Source organism: Marmota flaviventris, chromosome 18 (genome assembly GCF_047511675.1).
Source record: "Marmota flaviventris isolate mMarFla1 chromosome 18, mMarFla1.hap1, whole genome shotgun sequence".
Lineage (NCBI taxonomy): Eukaryota > Metazoa > Chordata > Mammalia > Rodentia > Sciuridae > Marmota > Marmota flaviventris.
Genome location: NC_092515.1, coordinates 21,743,822 through 21,749,821, shown reverse-complemented (window position 1 = coordinate 21,749,821; position 6,000 = coordinate 21,743,822). Strand labels below are relative to the sequence as shown.

Below are 6,000 nucleotides of genomic sequence, written 5' to 3'. Positions count from 1 at the left end.
GGTCGGGTTTGATAGTGAAATAGTAAACCCACGCACGGAGGGTCGCCAGGAAAGTGGACATTACCGCTTTAATTAACTTCGAGATGCTCCGGCGGCGGGACCTGGCGTAGCCGTGACGCGCCCCCATAAATCTGCCCGGCCCGGGGCTTCTCCGAGAACTCGTACAGTAGCAGCGTCAGATCCAGCGCGCGCCTCCCAGTCCGGAGTCCATTTGCATAATTGGATTTTTTTTTTTTTTTTTTTTTTTTTTGCCTCCTTCTTCCTCCCTGAAACTTGTTTGAAAACCCAAGTGAAAGCCGCGACGACCTGCACACTCAAAAGCAAGTGCCAAGTAAGTGCCCTGCGGTGGCCTCAGTGCGCCCCGAGGTTAGCGCGCAAAGCCGGCGAGCTAGGTGCCGGGAGCCGCGCGCTGCCCGGCCGGCCTCTGGTGAGAGCCGCTAGCCGGCGGGAGGACTGCATCTGTGGGCTCCCGATCTGCCCGGCTGGCTGCTCGCACAACTTTTTTTTTCTCCCTGTCTCCCGAGTTTTCGGGCCAGGTGTGGTGTTCGGGCCACGCGTGTACCTGTAGCAAGACCGGAGAGGCGATCTCTCGGACGCTGTGGAGTTGGGCATCTCCGGTCGGGGGCGGGTAGTCAGTCCTCGCCACTGTTGGTGGAGGGCTGAACTGCGAGCTAGCGGGGCTGGCTGCTCGTCGCGCTGCGCCGCGGATGCAGCTTGTCGCCAAATGCCTTCCCCATTATTCTAAGGTTTGTGTCTCCGTGTGTGTGTGTGTGTGTGTGTGTGTGTGTGTGTACGCGCGCGCGCGCGTTTGTGTCAGTGTTCGACTGTGCTTTAAAAGGAAGAAAAGCAACCAAAACAAGAGCAGGAAGGGCTTTCCCTTAGCTTGACCCCCCCCCTTCCCCCAGCGACATCTATTTCTATTGCTCGAAGGAGAGAGTGCAGAGCTTCTTTTTTTGAAGACAGGGTCACCGATAGATTGACAATTCTCTCAGAAACGCCATAAATTCTACAGCAAAGATGTAGCTGCATTCATAAAATGCCAGCTTTTGCCTGATGAGAAAAGTGGCTTTACCGTCTCTCGAATTATTAAAAATACATAATATATTATTATTATTATTTATAGTGTGCAGAACCTGAAAGTCGATGGCTTGGGGGAAGGCTGTAACCCCAGTTCCTTTTTGCTGGACTAGCTTGGGAACTCGCTGGGGGCTGGGCCCACCACCCTGCCTGGAAGGGCCCAGGGACTCAGCTTTCAGCCAAGGGAGTCGCAGGGGGGCGCCCCCAGCAGCCCTCTGGCCTCTGCTCAGAGAGAGCCTAGGGCTTCAGGCTGCTTTAGTTATGATGTCATTCTGATAGCTGAGTGCAAATGTCTCCTGATTCCACCATTAACCGCCTGGCTGATTTGCTTGGTAATGATAGCACTGACGTCCAGCTCCCTGACAAATGCAGGACCAGCGAGCCCTAGGAATTAACTTTTCCCCCCAGGAGGAGGGAGCCAGCTGCCAGAAGGATCGCCACCCAGGCCCTGCCTTTGGACTTTCTCTGCCTCATCTAGACACTGATATGAATGACAGGCTCCTGGACTGAGGGAATCTCTGTTTTTGCAAAGTTTGGAGAACTTTTAGAAAGCTTTGCTTTCCAGAACATCCTTAATCTAGTAAAAGTGGGAATCCAGTTGTCACCAGACAGAGACATTTGTGTCTGAGGGATGGCCAGGACCCCTTGTCTCTCTGCAGCCATTGTATGGAAGAAGGGATTGTGACATTTGCCTCCTACCTTCGGTCTGTTAACTGTACTTTATGTTAATATCACTGCAAGTAAACCGGATTTAGTGTTGATTTTTAAATAGTGTACAATGATTTAAGATTTCTTTTGATTTACTGTTCAAATGAAATTTGCATAAATGTGATGAAAATGAACTTAACATCTGGGCATATGAAAAAAGGTTAGTACCTCATATGTCATCTGCAGAGAAAGTCTTTAAAATGCTTTCACCCTAAACTGGGTTCGGGGAAACAGTTCCCGGAGACATAAATGGTAATTATGAAAAACCTGGAGAAAATGCTTTCAATAAATTTGCATTCTCTTGGACCAGTGCTCTGAAAACCCATCTTGTTCTATGCCTGGAGTGCTTAACTTCTGAGCAGGCTTGAGATCCTCACAACTCAGCAACTTAACTGCTGGCCGGGGCTGTCTTCACGGAAGACTTAGAGCAGGCAACAACCGTCAGTCATGCTGCATTGGTCCAAGCCAGAGGCCAATAGCCCCCATTACAGGAGAGGACAGGGAGGTGGCCAGTAGGTGCAGCCCTACTAATCACAGTTGCCCATCGGGTGCTTAAGGCACTGCTGAGATGCAGAATCGTTGCCTGCTGAGCTGGTAAGGTTGTCTGCCCTGCCTTAGGTAACCAAAGAAATTTTCATCAGCTCAGACCTATAAAATCCACAAGCCCATTCAAGGAAACTGTGAACTGCATCTTACTTTTTAAGCAAGACAAACTTATATATCTGGCATCAGGAAATCAGTTAAACAGCCTTCCCCAAATGTGGTTGCCTTTTGCTCAAAAGTTGGCTATGAATGGCACAGGTGTTTTTAAAGTGCCTTGAATGGAGGGGGAAAAAAGATAGCAATGATGCTCATGAGAATATAGATGAACTTATTTTTTTTAAAGGAGAGTACCATAAAAGAAGAAAGCAAATAGATTTATTTTTTCAGTTTGAATGAGGACAATTATAGCTTTTTAACATCTTTGGATTTAGTGTTTTTAATAAGCCTTTTAAGTAAGCTGAAATATCGGCTTGCATTTTGTTCTCAACATTATTTAAAATGAGACTTGATGCAAATTTAAAAACAGAAGGGAGTTTTCTGTAGGTGAACTTTTGTCCATGCTGAAGACAGAGCGCCCCCACCCCCTGCCCTGACAGCATGTCTGCCAAGACCTAGAGCCTGTGAATGCTCAGTCCTGCTTCACCTTGTCTCCAGGTGGGGGCTTAGATTTGGGATAGAAGGACATTAATCAGGTGGCCTGATGACTTCTCTTGGGCTGAGAAGGTTGTATTTTGGTGTCTAAAGGCAAGGTACAGGTTCACTCACCTTGGAGATGCCTCTGCTAGTAGGAGCTTGTGAATCAAAGGGCTTTCTCTGTGAACACACACCTGTTATGCACGAAGGCGTGGCCCCGCCAAGTCTGGCTACAGCTATGGCAGGGTATGACTGATGCTGCAGAGGGACTGGAAGAAAAGGAGAAGATCCTTGGGGAATGGAGGGCTCTGCCCACCTGGCTATCTGCACTCACCTGTGTGGGTTATTAATTTTTTTCTTTCTTTGGTTGGTAGGTTTGTTTATTTTGGTACTGGGGATTGTACCCAGGGGCATTTTACCACTGGGTTACATCCCCAGCCCTTTTATTTTTTATTCAAGACTAAAATCTCATTGAGTTGCTGAGGGTCTTACTAAATTGCTGATGCTGGCCTCAAACTTATGATCTTTCTGTCCTGAGTAACTGGGATTACAGACATGTGCCACCACATCTGGCTCACCTGTGTATTTTATGTGTCACCAGTAGGAGATGCTGGGAGGGAGGCCTTTTGCCAAGGAGGATTGGTTGTTCAGGTCTCTTGACTCTGGGGTAACTGTGATGTCCATCTTGGTAGCACTGAGTGTCTTTAGGGGGGTGGATGGATAATGGGTGGAGTCAGAATAAGTTAAGCTGGGAAGTGGCCTCAATGGTCACATTTGTGGTGATGGCAGGGTGTGTATGTGTGTATATGTGTGTGTGTGTGTGTGTGTGTGTGTGTGTGTACTGGGGGAAGGTGCCATCCACTAGAAGCACCTGCTCTGATATGATTTCCTTTCACCCCCTATTACACTATCCAGGAGAGATTAGTGAGTTTGTAAGTGGTCCTGTGAGGTGGAGGGATGGGTGGGGAAATAAATGGAAGGAATCAGTAAGTGCAGGAAACGTACATGCCCAGGATGTGGTCCCTGGGCAACATATGCCACCTTCTTTAGATCCCATTTTATTTTGTGTTTCCAAATGAAGGCAGATATGGATGGAAGCCACTGCAAGAAGGTGGGCTATGCAGCATGCCACCTGCCTAGGGTCCCAGCAGTAGCTGGGGTGGGGGGTGGGGCCTTCTTTGGCCAGTGCGTGCCATCCACAGGCTTCTGTGGACTGTCTGTCCCCAGGCTGCATTGTACAGGCCTAGTGCTGGTTTCGGCTGTCTCTGTTGTCTGCTTGAGGACCCCCTCTCATCTCCACCTTTCACTTTTAAAAGTTATTATAATCCTTGGTTTTTATTTTATATTTCAATACAAAAAGTAGCAAGTACTTGACTTTTCACATGATGTGGACCTGCTGGAAATGACTCTGGAAGTGATGTCCTACCAATTTTCCCTAAGAGGCAAGATTCGAGGTTAGGGTAGAACTTACCCTAATAACTTGGGCATCTTTTCTACAGACCAGGGTATTACAGACCTTTACCTCTTGTGGGAATCTGTCCTGTGCACTGTAGGATGTTTGGCAACATCATTGACCTCTACCAGATGCCAGTAGCCTGCCCCCACCCACACCAGTTATGACAATCAAAAATGTCTGAAGACATTTCCATATACCTCCTGGGAGAGAGGCAATTAGGCTCATTTCCCATACTTTTCATGAGCCAGGCCCACAAAAGGGGGGAAAGATATATCAGCTTTAGTTCCACCCTCAGGGAGTTTGAAAGCTGGCAGGGGGACACACATGTCCCAGTGCTCCTTGTAAGACCAGGAGATTGAGGCCTGCACCAAATGAAGGCAGACTAAAGGGTCTGTGACGAAGGACAACTTCTAGAGTGGGCGAATAAATGGGTGAGGGGTGTCTGGAACAAAAGTGTGGGACCCAACTCTGATTTTTTTTTTTTTTTTGGCAGAACTGGGGTTGGAACCCAGAGTCTCACACTAGGCAAACTCTACCACTGAACCACCACTCCAGCCCCTCTGATTTTTAAAATGTTGATTAGATCCTAAAAATGTACCTGGGGGTGGAAACTGTGTCTTTGGGCCACTGAGGGTGACATGTAAATCAAAGTGACAGTTCTCAGGCTCTGAACCCTGGTGGCAGGATGCTGACAGTCCTTTATTTCTGAGCACTTATTATGGAAGGGAGGGCACTGAGTGCTTTACAACTTTCTGTGAGGACAGGTACCATATTTGTCCTGAAGTTCAGAAAGGAAACAGAGGCAATGAGTGGGGTAGGTGGAAAGTCCAGGAGGAGCCTCCCAGCCCTCTGCATACTCAACCCCTCTACTGGTGCAAAGCATCCCCCTGACCCACGTTCAGCTGCCTTCTTACCTCTAAGGCTGGCACTGAGAAGGCAGAGAAGATCCTGGGGACCAAGCAAGCCCTCTGAGGCGTGTGAGAGCCTCCAGGTGGGTGGGGGCAGGAAGCTAATGCAGATGCTTCTAAGGCATTAAGAGATGCAGGAAGGAAAACCAGTCTATAAGGTCTCCCCCTCCTCTACCTGCCTATTCTCAGTCTGTGGCTTTACAATGAGAAAATTAAGTGCCGTTTTGACACAGGAAAAATGATCACCGTAGGCTTGAGCTGACATTAACCTGAAAGTTTTCTATCAAGGCATTACAGCTTTGATTACCTGAGTCGTGTTTAGTTGGGTCTTTGATTACCGAGGTGGGCTTGTCTCTGGGGAACGTGTTCCTGCCCCCCCCTCCCTGCTGTCTCTAGTGCCTGGATGCTTCTCTGCCAGCTCTACCCTGCTTCATACCATACCTCAGCCTTTCCATCAGTTGGGACTATCAGCCCCCTTCACATTTTTTTTTTTTTTTAGTCTTTCTGTTGCTTCATTACCAAATTATACACACACATACACACTCGCACACACATGCGTAGTTCTATTTGGGTTGTAAAAGCCAACTCATAAATTCCCTAAAAATTGAGATTAATCACAGAATTGCCCATTCAGCCTTAATTATAATGATGTTCTCACTTGTATTTCTGAGGCTC

At 48.0% G+C, this 6,000-nt stretch overlaps 1 protein-coding gene across 1 annotated transcript in view; it reads left to right on the top strand.

The window, feature by feature from the left end:
* The first annotated feature begins 277 nt into the window (after positions 1-277).
* The window catches only part of Znf536 (zinc finger protein 536), a 427,081-nt gene continuing 421,358 nt past the window's right edge, over positions 278-6,000 (top strand). The window contains exon 1 of the mRNA XM_071604575.1: positions 278-331. The gene's annotated coding sequence lies outside the window, so the exon portion shown is untranslated. The remainder of the gene's footprint in view (positions 332-6,000) is intronic.